The sequence below is a fragment of the Triturus cristatus genome, chromosome 4_2, assembly GCF_964204655.1.
Source record: "Triturus cristatus chromosome 4_2, aTriCri1.1, whole genome shotgun sequence".
Lineage (NCBI taxonomy): Eukaryota > Metazoa > Chordata > Amphibia > Caudata > Salamandridae > Triturus > Triturus cristatus.
Genome location: NC_140586.1, coordinates 772,948,901 through 772,963,788, shown reverse-complemented (window position 1 = coordinate 772,963,788; position 14,888 = coordinate 772,948,901).

Genomic DNA, 14,888 nt, shown 5'->3' with positions numbered 1-14,888 from the left:
TTTTAGTTGGGAGATTAACCCCTTCGGTTCCAGGCCTTTTCCCCCTCCTGTGCCAAGCCTTTTTTTGGCTATTTGGGGTAGTGCGCGATGGGACCCCTGTAACTTTTTGACCACATAAGGTATCCACGCCAAATTTGTGTCCTTTTCTTCCAACATAATGGGGATTCTAAAGGTACTCAGGGTATGTGGATTCCCCTGGAGGGGTCACAGAAATGAGCCAAAATACAGCAAAATATTATTTTTTTTTTGGAAAAATTGGTAAAATGGGCTGCAAATGAAAGCATCTGGGTTTTTCCCTGCAAATGTTATCAACAAAGGGTTTGTGGGGTTGCAATCACCATTTCCCAGCTTTTAGGGGATACCAGACTTTTGTCAGAAACCCAACATTTTTTACACAGTTTTGGCATTTTTCTGGGACATAGCCTATTTTTGCTATTTTTTGTGCTTTCGACCTCCTTCCAGTTAATGGTAGAAATGGGTACAAAAGCAATAATGAATCCTGGAAAGCTATACATTTTAGAGAAGTAGACAAAATTCTGAATTCAGCAAGGGGTCATTTGTGTAGATCCATTAAGGTTTCTTTATAGAAACTAACAGTTAAATATAGGATACATTGAAAATTAGTTGAAAAAACAGCCTTTTGTGTCAACGTTTTCACCTGTAAGTTCTTCTAATTATGACAGCTCTTTGAAAGCAATATACCGTTACATCCGCTGGACATTACTGGCTGTGGGGATATATAGGACTTATAGGTTCACCAAGAACCCGACGAACCCAGAGCCAAAAACTGAGCAGCAACTTGCAATGGTTTTTTATTATGTACCGGGTATATAGTAATTATTCTGTAAAAATGTGTACATGGAAAAATCGGTATGAAAGACACCTATGTATTTCTGAAATGGGAACAAAATATAGAGTTTAGAAACAGTAGATATTTGCACATTTCCGAAATTGGGAATACTCATACTAGCATGAAAATTATCAGTCATTTTTTAGAATGACTTCTTTTTTACACAATGTCTTTCATTTGGAAGGCAGAAATGCATCGAAAGTCAATAGGTAATAACAGTTCCTTTACAAATCTGAATTACCCTAAGTCTCCCGATAAAATTGGTACCTCACTTGTGTGGGAAGGCATAGTGCCCACGACAGGAAATGGCTCAAAACCCAACGTGAACACACCACATTTTCACAATGAAAATGAACCCTTTTTTTGCGAAGTGTCTAGCTGTCGTTTTTGAACACTAGCTCTGCCGGCACCTAGTGAAATGTTGCAAACCTATACATTTTTGAAAACTAGACACCCAGGGGAATCCAGGAGGGGGTGACTTGACGGCCTCCCACCAGGTTCTGTTACCCAAAATCCCTTGCAAACCTAAAATATTGTCAACAAAAAAAACACTTTCCCCACATTTCGGTGGTGGAAAGTTCTGAAACCTGTGTGGATCTACAAATTTCCACCCACCCCGCGTTCCCCAAAGTCTTACAAAAAAAATGGTACCTCACTTGTGGGGGTCGGCCTAGTGCCCGAGACAGGAAATGGCACAAAACGTAACGTGGTCACACCTCAATTTCGCAGTGAAAAATGACCCTTTTTTGGCAAAGTGCCTAGCTCTAGTTTTTTAACCCTAGCTCTGCAGGCACCTTGGGAAACCTAGCAACCCTATACATTTTTGAAAACTAGACACCCAGGGAAATTCAGGATGAGGTGACTTGACTGCCTCCCACCAGGGTCTGTTACCCAGAATCCCTTGCAAACCTAAAAAATTGTCCAAAAAACCATGTTTTCTCCACATTTCTGTGGTGGAAAGTTCTGGAATTTGCGTGGAACCACAAATTTCCATCCACCCCGCGTTCCCCAAAGTCTTACGAGAAAAATGGTACCTCACTTGTGCGGGTCGGCCTAGTGTCCGTGACAGGAAACGGCGCAAAACGCAACTTGGTCACACCTCAATATCGCAGTGAAAAACACCCTTTTTGGCAAAGTGCCTAGCTCTAGTTTTTGAACCCTAGCTCTGCGGGCACCTTGGAAAACCTAGCAAACCTATACATTTTTGAGAACTAGACACCCAGGGGAATCCAGGATGGGGTGACTTGACTGCCTCCCACCAGGGTCTGTTACCCAGAATCCCTTGAAAACCTAAAAAAGTGTCAAAAAAAGCATATTTTCTCCACATTTCTGTGGTGGAAAGTTCCGGAATCTGCGTGGATCCACAAATTTCCACCCACCCGCGTTCCCCAAAGTCTTACGAGAAAAACAGTACCTCACCTGTGTGGGTCGGCCTAGTGCCCGCGACAGGAAACGGCGCAAAATGCAACGTGGTCACACCTCAATTTCGCAGTGAAAAATGACCCTTTTTTGGCAAAATGTCTAGGTGTAATTTTTGAACCCTAGGTCTGCGGGCACCTTGGGAAACCTAGCAAACCTATACATTTTTGAAAACTAGACACCCAGGGGAATCCAGGATGGTGTGACTTGACTGCCTTCCACCAGGGTCTGTTACCCAGAATCCCTTGCAAACCTAAAAAATTGTCAAAAAAAACACATTTTCTCCACATTTCTGTGGTGGAAAGTTCTGGAATCTGTGTGGATCCACAAATTTCCACCCACCCCGCGTTTCCCAAAGTCTTACAAGAAAAATGGTACCTCACTTGTGTGGATCGGCCTAGTGCCCGCGACAGGAAACGGCGCAAAACGCAACATGGTCACACCTCAATTTGAAAAATGACCCTTTTTCGGCAAAGTGCCTAGCTCTAGTTTTTTAACCCTAGCTCTGCGGGCACCTTGGGAAACCTAGCAAACCTATACATTTCTGAAAACTAGACACCCAGTGTCTTCCAGGGAGGTATGGCTTGCGTGAATCCCCCAAAGTTTCCTTACCCAGAATCCCCTGTAAACCTCAATTGTAGCTGAAAAAGTCACATTTTTCACACATTTTTGTGTGGGAAAGTTGTGGCATCACCGGGCTCACTCAAATTTCCCACCACCCAGCATTCCCCCGGGTCTCCCGGTAAAAATGGTGCCTCACTTGTGTGGGAGGCCCAAGTACCCGCGACAGGCAAGGGCCCAAAACGTAGTGAGGCAACATCAAAATTGCCTATCTCAAAACCACCTGGTTTTGCAAGGGGGTCACTTGGGTTTTTGGCCCGGTGCTCGCCGGCCATCTAGGAAAACCTACCAAACCCATACATTTCTGAACACTAGACACCTTGGGATTCCAGGGAGGTATGGCTTGCGTGGATCCCCCAACGTTTCCTTACCCAGAACCCCCTGCAAACCTCAATTTTAGCTGAAAAAAATCACATTTTTCACACATTTTTGTGTGGGAAAGTTGTGGCATCACTGGACTCACTCAAATTTCCCACCACCCAGCGTTCCCCCGGGTCTCCCGGTAAAAATGGTGCCTCACTTGTGCGGGAGGCCCAAGTACCCGCGTCAGGCAAGGGCCCAAAACGTAGTGATGCGACATCAACATTGCCTATCAAAAAAATTATTTGGCCCCTTGCCTGTCGCAGGTACTTGGGCCTCCCACACAAGTGAGGCACCATTTTTACCGGGACACCCGGGGGAACGCTGGGTGGTGGGAAATTTGAGTGAGTCCAGTGATGCCACAACTGAGGAGCAAGACAGAAAGAGAGGGAATAATAGGAAGAGAGGGGGGGACAGCTGCTAGCACAAAAAAGAAGAGGACATTGCCCGAGTCCAAATCCCCCCTCCCCAGCCCCAAAACTCACCTTTCTTCTCCGTTGCGCAGGAAACAAATGGCTTCCTGCGCGACGGAGAACAAAGGGGAAACCTCAAATGACGTCAGTGTGGCTCGCGCACTGACGTCATTGATGACGCGGGGGTGGGGGGTGGGGGGAGGCAGGGGAAGGTCTTCCCCTGCCTTCCGAGTAAAAAAAAAAGGATCGACCACTCACGGGAGGAGCGCCAGTGCTTTCCCAGTGGGTGGGCGTCATGACGAGCTGGACTTGTCATGGGCACATCGCGACTGTGCTCCATGACGAGTCCAGCACGTCATGGGCACAGAACGGGTTAAGTTCATTTGAATCCTGAGGGTCCCTAGGGTCCAACTAGCCCACTATGTACCCCCAGTAAGCACCACAGAGCTGCGTTGCAGAGAGGTGTAAAAAGTGGCACGGCCTGGACCACCTCTCTGCAACGCAGCTCAGTGACACTTACTGGAAGCACCAATGGGCTTTGGGCTAGTTAGCCCCCCAGGGGCCCTCAGGATTGAAGGGGAATTATTTCCCCAACGTAAAACGCGTCATAGGGCGTGTTTGCACACGTCACCTCAGGCCCCGTCCCCTCCCTTCCCCACTGTGTAATCACGCCCTGTGGCCATTTTTTAAGTTGGGAGAATAAGTCCCCTTGAATCCTGAGGGTCCCTAGGGGCAAAATAACCCACTAGGTACGTCCATTAAGCACCATTGCAGAGAGGTGTAAAAAGGGGCACGGCCTGCACCACCTCTCTGCAACGCAGAGCTGTGGCGCTTACTGGAAGCACCTGGTGGGCTAGGTGGCCCCAGGGTCCCTCAGGATTGAAAGGGAATTATTTCCCCAACTTAAAACGTGCCACAGGGCGTGTTTGCACACTTCACCTCAGGCATCGTCCCCTCCCTTCACCACTGTGTAAATGCGCCCTGTGGCCGTTCTAAGTTGAGAGATTAAGTCCCCTTGAATCCTAAAGGTCCCTAGGGTCAAACTAGCCCACTAGGTACCTCCAGTATGCGCCACAGAGCTGCATTGCATAGAAGTGTAAAAAGGGGCGTGGCCTCAGAACACCTGTCTGGAGATACCTGTTGGGCTAGTTGGCCCTCAGGGACCCTCAGTATTGAAGGGGAATTAATTCCCCAACTTACAAGTGGCCAGGGGGCGCGTTTGCAGAGTGCTGCAAGGAGGGGGAGTGGCCTCCGGCGCAATGCCGGTCTTTTATTTATTTTATTTTTTTAAGAAGGAGGGCTGTGTGGCCCTCCTTCTTTTTCTAATTTATTGGCCCTGGGGACCCCTTCCCCCAGGGCCTGCACCCTAATTTTTTGGTTGAAAAAAATTAATTTGGCCCTCCCAAGGCCTTAATCGGCCCCTGGGACCCCAACCCCCGGGTCTTGGTCTTTTTAAAAAAAAATCTTTAGGAGGGGGGCTGCGTTGCCCCCCTCCTCAGGCCACTTATGGCCCCGGGGACCCCATCCACCGGGGCCGGCATTTGTTTTTTATTATTTAAAAAAAATATATATTTATAGAAACACCTAGGACATGCTGGACAAACCGTATGTACCTATCACTATGACAATTTGTGTGATATTCATTAAAAGGCGACTATGCATACAATGAATCCACGTGAAATGTATTTACACCGCTAGTGAAGCTCTGACGTGTCTGACGCCCTACCGTGCCTAATCCCGGCGCCCCCGCCGGTGCGTACTCTCCAAGTAGACACCCATGTCATTTATTTATACAAACATGGGTAGCTATTGACGGGCACATTTAATACACATGCACACCAAGCCATTCAAAGGGGATTCGACAAATTTTCAACCAAACTATGCAAGAAACCCCCCTCATGGTTAGTAAAACACACATCCACCACCGGATGTGTAATACTTTTTATTTTACTCTCTGGAAAGGTGACGAACCTCACTTGAGAGTCACAGCGTGCTCCTGGATGAGCCCAATGCTGTGCTACACCCACCAGTGCCCGCCGAGTGCCACACACCTCTGTGTTGTATTCCACCAGCTAGTGCATATGCTATGACACTCTCTAGCCCATGTGAACTGTAACACCACCCCGTGAATATGTCATGCCACACTTGCCTTCGCACGGGTTATATTGCCCCATCTAACGTGCCTTCCTCGATGCCTATGTTATAACGCACAGTGCTATGCTATACATATTACAATCTGGGATTCATATCTTTGTCACAGTGCATATGCAACGTTACACTCCCCAGCACATATTTTAAATTACAACTTTAGAGACAAGTTAGGTTACACAACACAGCCAAGTGCATATTACACTCCAAGGCGCATATCGCATAGCACGCGCTAGTGCCTGTGCTATCTCGCGCTCTCCAATGAATCTGTCATTGCGCACAATGTATTGCATATTATATTTCACGACTCGGTTCATCTTATATCACACTTTTTGGTGCATAGTTTATACCATATACTATATCTAGTTTTCATTTTCAATCGTGCTCTCAGGACTATGTTCTATATAACACTGCGTCCACCTACCCCTTTCACGGGCATTACATTTTGCGATGGTTGTGGAGGGTCAGGGGGCGTTTCTGCCAAGTGAGCCCAGAGTCACAGTCACAAACGTCCTCTTCTTCCTGAATAAAAGTGAGAGTATGCTGCATACTTGTTCATATTTTAAGTAGTTCGCGCAGACACATATTTTAAAAACAATAAAGTTCCTAATACCCACCTTCTCTGAACAGTTAGCTTGCTGCCCATCCACCTCCTCCCTATCCTCTGTTGTCTGAATCCATGGACTAGCCTCCTCCCTCCTGCCATGCATGGTCTGATGTGCTGCCACTGCCCTGCATTTAGCATGATGTACCAGTCCACTCCTCCTGCCCTCCATTGCCCAATTCTATGGCCCATCATTGACCTCCTGCTTAGCCTCTGTGCTTAGCTTGCTGCCCCTATTCTCCTTCCCCCTGCCCTCCGATGTCTTTGTGCATGCCCCTGCTCTATCCTTTTTGCCCACCATGTTCCATGGACCTGCCACTCCTATCTACTCTGAGTGTTCTGTTGAGCTGTCACTCCCCTTCCACCTGCCTAGCATTATCAGGTGACTGTAACCTGTCCCTGCCACGTCCACCCTGCCTGTCCACATGCCATGCCCCTATCCCCTTCCTCCTGTCCTCCATGGTCCATTTTACTGCCACACCCTTCTGCCCTCCCTGGTCTGTTGTGCTGCAACTGCTCCTCCTGCCTGCCCCGCACGGTCTGTTGTGAGGCCCCCTTCCCCTGAACTCTCTTGTCTGTGCCCAGGTCCTCACCCTCCCTTCTATCCTCAATGGTCCTTTGTGCATGCCCCTGCACCCTCCTTCTTGCCCATCATAGCCATTGTGCTGCCACTAACCCTCCCGCTTGCCATGCATAGTCTTCTGTGCTACCATGGCCCCTCCCACCTTCCCTGTGTGGTTAGCTAGCTGCCCCTGACCCCCTCCCACCTTCCCTCCATGGTCTGTGTGTATGCCATCATAGTCTCACTGTTGCTCTCCATGGTGTGTCTTGTTTCTAGTGCCCATCCTGCCTGACCTCCATGGTCATCTTGTTGCTCCTGCCCTGCCCCTTGCCCCCAGCCCTCTGTTTCCATGTGCAGACCTCCCTCCTGGCTTGTCTGTTCCATTGTAATGCCCCTGATCCGTCCCTCCTGCCCTTTATGGTCTGTTATGCTGCAGCTTTCTCTCCTGTCTGTCCATTATGGTCAGCTAGCTACCATTGACTCTTTCCCCTCTGTTCTCTGTTGTCCATGTGCATGGTCCTGTCCCCTACCTATTGCTTTCTATGGATTGTTGTGCTGCACTCCCGTCCCGCATGCCCTGTGTGGTGTATTGTGCTGCTGCAAACCCTGATGCCTGCCCTGTAGGGTCAGTTTGGTGCACATCTCCATGTCCCTCCTGCCCTCTGTTATCCGAGTCCATGTCTCTACCCTAATTCCTCCTGCCTACCATGATCCAATGTACCATACTTGCGAACATTTTGAACATAGTAAGAGGGAGATTTTGAAAAAAAACTGGGGTATTGATTTTCCCCTTTGAGTTACATTGAAAAAGAGGAGATTGTAGACAGGAGACAGATCAAATAAAGCCCATTTGAGCTCAAAAACATTGGATGTTTCCTGGCTGAAACTGGTCTGTTGGCATGTATGGTTGTACTACCACTGCCTCTTTCTTCTGCCCACAATGGTCTATTATATTGCCACAGCCTCTCTTGTCAGTCCTGTATTGTTTGCTTGTTGCCCCATCCCCCCTTTCCACTGCCCTCCATAGTCTGTTGTGCTGCCACTGCCCTTCCTGCCTGCCCAGTGTGGTCAAATTGTTGCCTCTGCACTCTCCTACCTGCCTTCAATTTTCAGAGTCCGTTCCCCTGGCCTCTGCCTCAACAGTATCCCAATGAACAACTAGATTGCTAACATTCTATATTTATTACAAAAGTGTGGAACGCCTGACGTCATCTTGATGTAATCAAAACTGTAATACCAAGAGCATTTCCTTTAGAAATTACATATATGAGAGGGTCTTATTTGCATCAAAATTATGGTTAGTGCTCTAAAAAACTAAAATGAGGACATATTTTCTGAGTTTTCAAATAGTGACAAAGAACTTTTAAATTATTTGTAATCTTTATGTTTTTTTATCCAGTTGCCCACTTGATTAAATGTTGCACCTAGGGGAGAGGATGTGATATTACTTCCAGAGCTGCAGACTTTGCAACTGGGGAACCGGGTTGGAGTTTCTGCTTCAGCTCAACATTCTGTGATTCTGGACAAATCACTTATTCTCCCCATGTCTACAACCAAAATGAATTTGATCTTGTGTGATGTAACCAATGATCATGTAAAGCACTCCAATACCCGACAAGTCTGCACTATATAAAACTGCAAATACACAAAAAATACGTGTTTTGCACACTTCTGTCATTGGGCTACATGTGGGCTACATCTGGGTGATATTTGAGCTGCATTTGGGCTCTTTTGTCTCTGGTGGCCATCTTGGGAGATTTATTTGTTATGAAGTTTCCTAATTTCCTCACTTACTGCAGTCTCCTCAGTAGGAAATGCGTTCAGTTTTTTACTTTGATTCCATCAAGAAGGTATTCAAATATGTCACACATTTGCCATAAATTCTGAATGTTAGCACTCTAGTTGCTCATTAGATCACTGTAATAAAGCTACTGCTCACCACGGAAGTCTGCTGCTGGTATTAAAAGTGCATGTTTCAGTATGCATATCAGAATTTTTTAATGAAATAGAAGAGGATTTAAGAAGTCACTCAAAATGTGCCCTAATTTTTCTTTCTTCAGCACTAATCATAATTACTATGGCAAAATGAACCCCCTCGTTGTGTTCCTTTTTAAATTAAATGTTTTAAGTGTTACCAGTTTATTCCAATCAAGATGGCTTCAGGTGTGCCATACTTTTGTCATAAGTAAGACAGTAAGCGCTCTAGTTGTTCTTAAGAACACTCTGGGACATTCTGTCATTGGGCTATACTTGGGATACATCTGGGTGATATTTGGGCTACATTTGGGCTCTTTTGTCTCTGGTGGCCATCTTGGGAGATTTATTTGTTATGAAGCTTCCTAATTTCCTCATTTACTGCAGTCTCCTCAGTAGGAAATACTTTCAGTTTTTTACTTTGGTTCCATCAAGAAGGCATTCAGATGTGTCACACATTTGCCATAAATTCTGAATGTTAGCACTCTAGTTGCTCATTAGATCACTGTAGTAACGCTACTGCTCACCAGGGAAGTCTGCTGCTGGTATTTAAAGTGCATGTTTCAGTCTGCATGTCAGAATTTTTTTATGAAATAGAAGAGGATTTGAGAAGTCAAAATGTGCCCTAATTTTTCTTGCTGCAGCACTAATCATAATTTCTATGGCAAAATGAACCCCCTCATTTTGTTCCTTTGTAAATTAAATGTTTTAAGTGTTACCACTTTATTCCAATCAAGATGGCTTCAGGTGTGCCATACTTTTGTCATAAGTAAGACTGTTAGCGCTCTAGTTGTTCGTTAGAACACTCTGGGACTTTCTGTCATTGGGCTATACTTGGCCTACATCTGGGTGATATTTGGACTACATTTGGGCTCTTTTGTCTCTGGTGGCCATCTTGGGAGATTTATTTGTTATGAAGTTTCCTTATTTCCTCATTTACTGCAGTCTCCTCAGTAGGGAATACTTTCAGTTTTTTACTTTGGTTCCATGAAGAAGGCAGTCAGATGTGTCACACATTTGCCATACATTCTGAATGTTAACACTCTAGTTGCTCATTAGATCACTGTAGTAAAGCTACTGCTCACCAGGGAAGTCTGCTGCTGGAAATGAAAGTGCATGTTTCAGTCTGCATGTCAGAATTTTTTAGTGAAATAGAAGAGGATTTGAGAAGTCACTCAAAATGTGCCCTCATTTTCTTTCTGCAGCACTAATCATACTTTCTATGGCAAAATGAACCCCCTCATTTTGTTCCTTTTTAAATTAAATGTTTTAAGAGATACCACTTTATTCCAATCAAGATGGCTTCAGGTGTGCTATATGTTTGTCATAAATAGGACTGTTAGCGCTCTAGTTGTTCTTTAGAACACTCTGGGAAGCTACAGTAGAACACAAAGGAATCAACTGACAGTCTTTGCCCTTGTTGGATGTACATGTTTTACTGAGAATGTCAGACTTCATTCTCACATGACTGAAAAAGATAATGTGAATTTACAGAAAATATGCTCTCAGTTTAGCTTATAGATCACCTTCCAAACCTTTGTGGGAAAAGCATGAGAAAATAGTTTTCTCTCAAACATGATTCATGATAACACAACAGAAGGCTTTTTCACATGGTAAAATCACCTTAGAACACACCACAATTCCTAAAATGAGTATGGTACCATCAACAAATGATTTATAATGTAACTAAAGTCTTAAAACCTTCTATTAACTGCAAAGCTTTTTAATGAGGTGGTATCATGTATATTGGTCCCAAGATGGCTGCCAACACTTCTTGGATGAAGTACTGACAGCCAATCAGATCTCACGATGAGATGTGTGGTTAGGCTCCGCCCAGATATATCTATCTTTTTAACTCTACTTTTCTCAGGAACTACTGAACGGATTTACACCATTTAAGCAAAAGGCATGAGTCTGAACTGAGGACTACCTCTGTGCCAAATTTGGTGTAATTCCGTTCAGCAGTTCGGGCTGTAGCTGAGTCAACAGGTCCTTTGGGAAAATGCATGGGGAAAACGCGTTTTGGGACCCCCCTTTTTTCTCGGCCCCCGCTTGATGAATCACCGTGAAATTTTCAGGATAGGAGCGGACCGGAGCTGGCCAAAAGTTTGGAAAATTTCGCGAAGATTCGTCAATCGACGTAAACGTTATTCCAAATAGAATGTTGCAGATTTCCTATGGCAAATAGGTCCTAACTATAACTACCTACTGGCGACTGCCAGTAGGTAATATAGATATATATTCACTGAAAAAACCATAGGTTTCAGACATGTTATAGTTAGGAATTAGCATTTAAAAAACCTTAGAAATTCACTGAAAAAACTATAGGTTTCCGACACTTCATAGTTAGGAATTAGCATTCAAAAAACCTTAGAAAATCACTGAAAAAACCATAGGTTTTAGGGAAAGTTATAGTTAGCTGGACATTTCACTCGTACAAAAAACCATAGAAATTCCTCCGTTATAGTTAGTTCTGCTAACTATAACTCGCGTGCCCGCAATGCACTACTGATGATGTCACATATTACATCATTCATGACATGGTCAGTGACATCACTGATAACATCATTGATGACATCTCAAATGACTGATGTGCATATACAAATGTACAACAGTTTGTAAAAAGGTAGATGCATGAATTAAGCTAACCTGTTTACTGATGAAAGAAATGTAATATCAATTTTGAATAAAAATATTTGTTATTTTGATATTCAAATAAGACATGTAGAAATCAAACAGAAGCTTCATGATATGGCACACAGATGTTCTACGCTTTAATCAGGAAGCATTTGGCTATCAGGAAAGAATACTAAGTATGGCATGAGAATACATTTTTTTTTAAAGTTCATGATGCTCCTTTTGATGATCTTTAAGGGCTAGCCTCTTTTGGGGCCTTTTACAGAAGACCTTGTGCTAGCTTTAGGCTTCTGTTTAATGGGGATTGTCAGCAACAGTTACCAAGCAGCAGCAAACAGAGTATGCAGAACTGATAGGTGGTGGTATCTGGTCCCTGGTGGGAGGGAACATACAATAGGTAATTGGTGTTTGGGAGCACAGTGCTTTGGGCATATATGCAGGAGGTAGAGTGAGACACTTTCTTGTGAATGCAGGAGACAGGTAAGTAATGCATCTGGGTAATTCATAGGAGGAGATCACTCTGCAGCCTGTGAATAAACACACTTTTTCATACCAGTCACCCAGCAGAGTAGGTTTAGGGCATTGTTGCTTATGAGTCTCATGTCATGAGTGGCCCCTTCAGCCACACTAATATTTTAGTCACCTGCAAAATGCATCTTGGGAATGGTAGTTTTGATTTAATATGTTAAGCAGTGTTTTAAGTGGGCAAGGCCCTGTCTCTAGTGGGCCCTCGTTTCTGTGCATGGCAGTGCTGTCACAGCAAAAGAAATCTGAAAGCTAAAAAAAAGAAAAAAATCTGTGTGACAGGCTTGAAGACTGTACCTGACTAAAGTCATTGTTGAAGTTGGTTGGGAAAGGAAGCAGCACGAGGAGGAAGAAGAAACGTAGGAGAATAAGATGCAATAGGTGGATCATTGAGAGGGCTAGGACAACCTGAGCCACAAGGACCAGGACAAGAAGAACCAGGCCCCTGGAGACCTAATGTTTGAGGTCCAGTGTTACCAGTGCCAGAGGGAACCAGAAACAAATAGACTATGAGGAGCTAGACAATTTGTGGTACCAGTACTAGTGTGAGAAGGATCAGGAGAATCAAGAGGATGTGTAACAGGGGCATCTGGAATCAGTGGAAAAGTGCCTGAAGGAAAAGAAGGACCAGAGGTAGAAAAAACAGAAGGCCTCGGACCAAAAGGAGAAGGAGGGCTATGAGGTCTTGTGCGCATCGAAAGAGGACCAGATGGACGAGGACAACTAAGGCCAGGAGTAGCAGACCCAAGTAGAGAGACCAAAGAGAGCAAGTATGAGGAGACCAATCAAAAGAAGGAACAAAGACAGAAGGGCTGAAACCACAGACATCAGACCAAGGAGGACCAAGGGGCGAGAACAAAAAGGACAAGGAATACCACAACCAGAAAGGACCAGAATTAGCTGGACCTGGAGACTGTACAATAGGATGAGCAGGAGGTTATAAAGGACAAGGAAGTCTAGGTCACGGAAGGTCCAGGAGTGCCAAGCTCACAGGATCAGATGGTCCAGGAGTGTCAAACTCAGGGGGATCCTAAACCAGGATGACAAGAGCAATATGAACCAGGGTGACTGGCAACATAGGATCTAGGTGGATCTGTGCCAAAGGGATTAAGAAGGCCAGACCCAATAAGAACATAACTAAGAGGACTATGATAGATGGGATCATGGTCAAATGGATAAGAACAAGGAAGAATAGGCAAGCCAGGAGACCAGGATGACTAGTAGGAGTAGGATGAGGCCGGAGGACACGTGACTAGGAAGGCTATGAAAACCAAGGCCAGTGGAACTAGCACCAGAAGACCTGATACATAAGGACCAGTCAAAGGAGTTCCAGAACTAAAGCCAGACCTACATGGACCAAAGTGACCAGAATCAGGCGGATTAGGAACAGGCAATCAAGGGGACTACATAAACCAAGTGAGCAGCTCCAGGGGGACAGATGGACGAGAATTAAGATGAGTAGGATGAAAGGGTCAAAGACCAGAAGTCTGTGAAAGAAGAAACCCAGGATCCAAATGACATGGAGCAGTAGTAAATGGGATTGATGACCAGCTAAACCAGGACCAGAAAGATCTAAGACTAGCATCACCGGGTGGTCAAGGGACAACAGTAATAGGAAAGACTATGATGATCTGTGACAGAACAAGTTATTTCAGAGTCATATGGGCAAGGAGGAGGAGTAATAGGGTCAAGAGGATCAGGACAAGACTGAAGATCAGAACTTGAAGAGCAGTGGCCAGTATGCCCAGGGTACTAGGTTAAGCAGGACAGGGCTGAGGAGACTGAGCGGGGCAGTACCAAGGGCACCCAGAAGACCAGAGCAAGAAGACTAGGTAAACTAGAAGGATCATGACCAGGATGCCTAGAAACAGGGCTAAGAGGGACATTAGGATCAGGACCTAGGGGGCCAGGTCTTGGATTACCAAGTGGGGCAGACCAAACATCACAAGTAGCAGGACTAGGGTGAGGAGGATCTGAGGTAAGAAAACCAACCAGCATCTTGAAGACCAACTGGAAGGGACAGTGGTGGGGGGGGGACCAGGACCAAATTGACCATGCTCAGGAGGACTCAAACAAGGAGAACCTTGATCAAGGGGACCTGGATCAATGGCTTCAGTACCAGTAAGACTAAATGGATCCAGGAGCGCAAGGACAAACTAAATTAGGAGGACAAAGACTAAGAGTGCCAGGACACAGGACACAAGATGGACCAGGATCTGTGGTAGCAGCAGTAGGAGGCTGGTGGTGAGAAAAACCAGGCCATGGAGACAAGGACCAAAACAACCACAAAGGAACAGAGGCAACTGGGCCAAGACTTGGTGAAAAGTCATGATGGCTAAATGGCAAAGTTTATGATGACAAGCACAACAAGACAAGAAGGACCAAGAAGACCAAGACTAACATAACAGTACAACTAGGTACAGGAGAACCCAAACTATATGGATCAGGACCGAGAGGATTAGGAATAATGGGCACAAAATCTCGAGACGGACAAGGACTATGACAAACAAGAATAGCATGACCTTGGCCAGGAGTGCCAGGTAGCAGAGACCAGGGACACAGGCAGCCAGAGTCAGAAGGACACGTTCTAGGAGGACCAGGAAACCAAGAATTTAAGCGGCCAGGAAGATCAGAGTAAACATGATTGCCAGGCCCAGGAGGGCAAGATGAAGGAGGACAATGGTGAGCTTATCCTCAGTATGAGCAACAGGAATACAAAGGCCAAGATGATCAGGACCAGATACAGGAAGACAATATAGGGTCAGGCCAGAATAA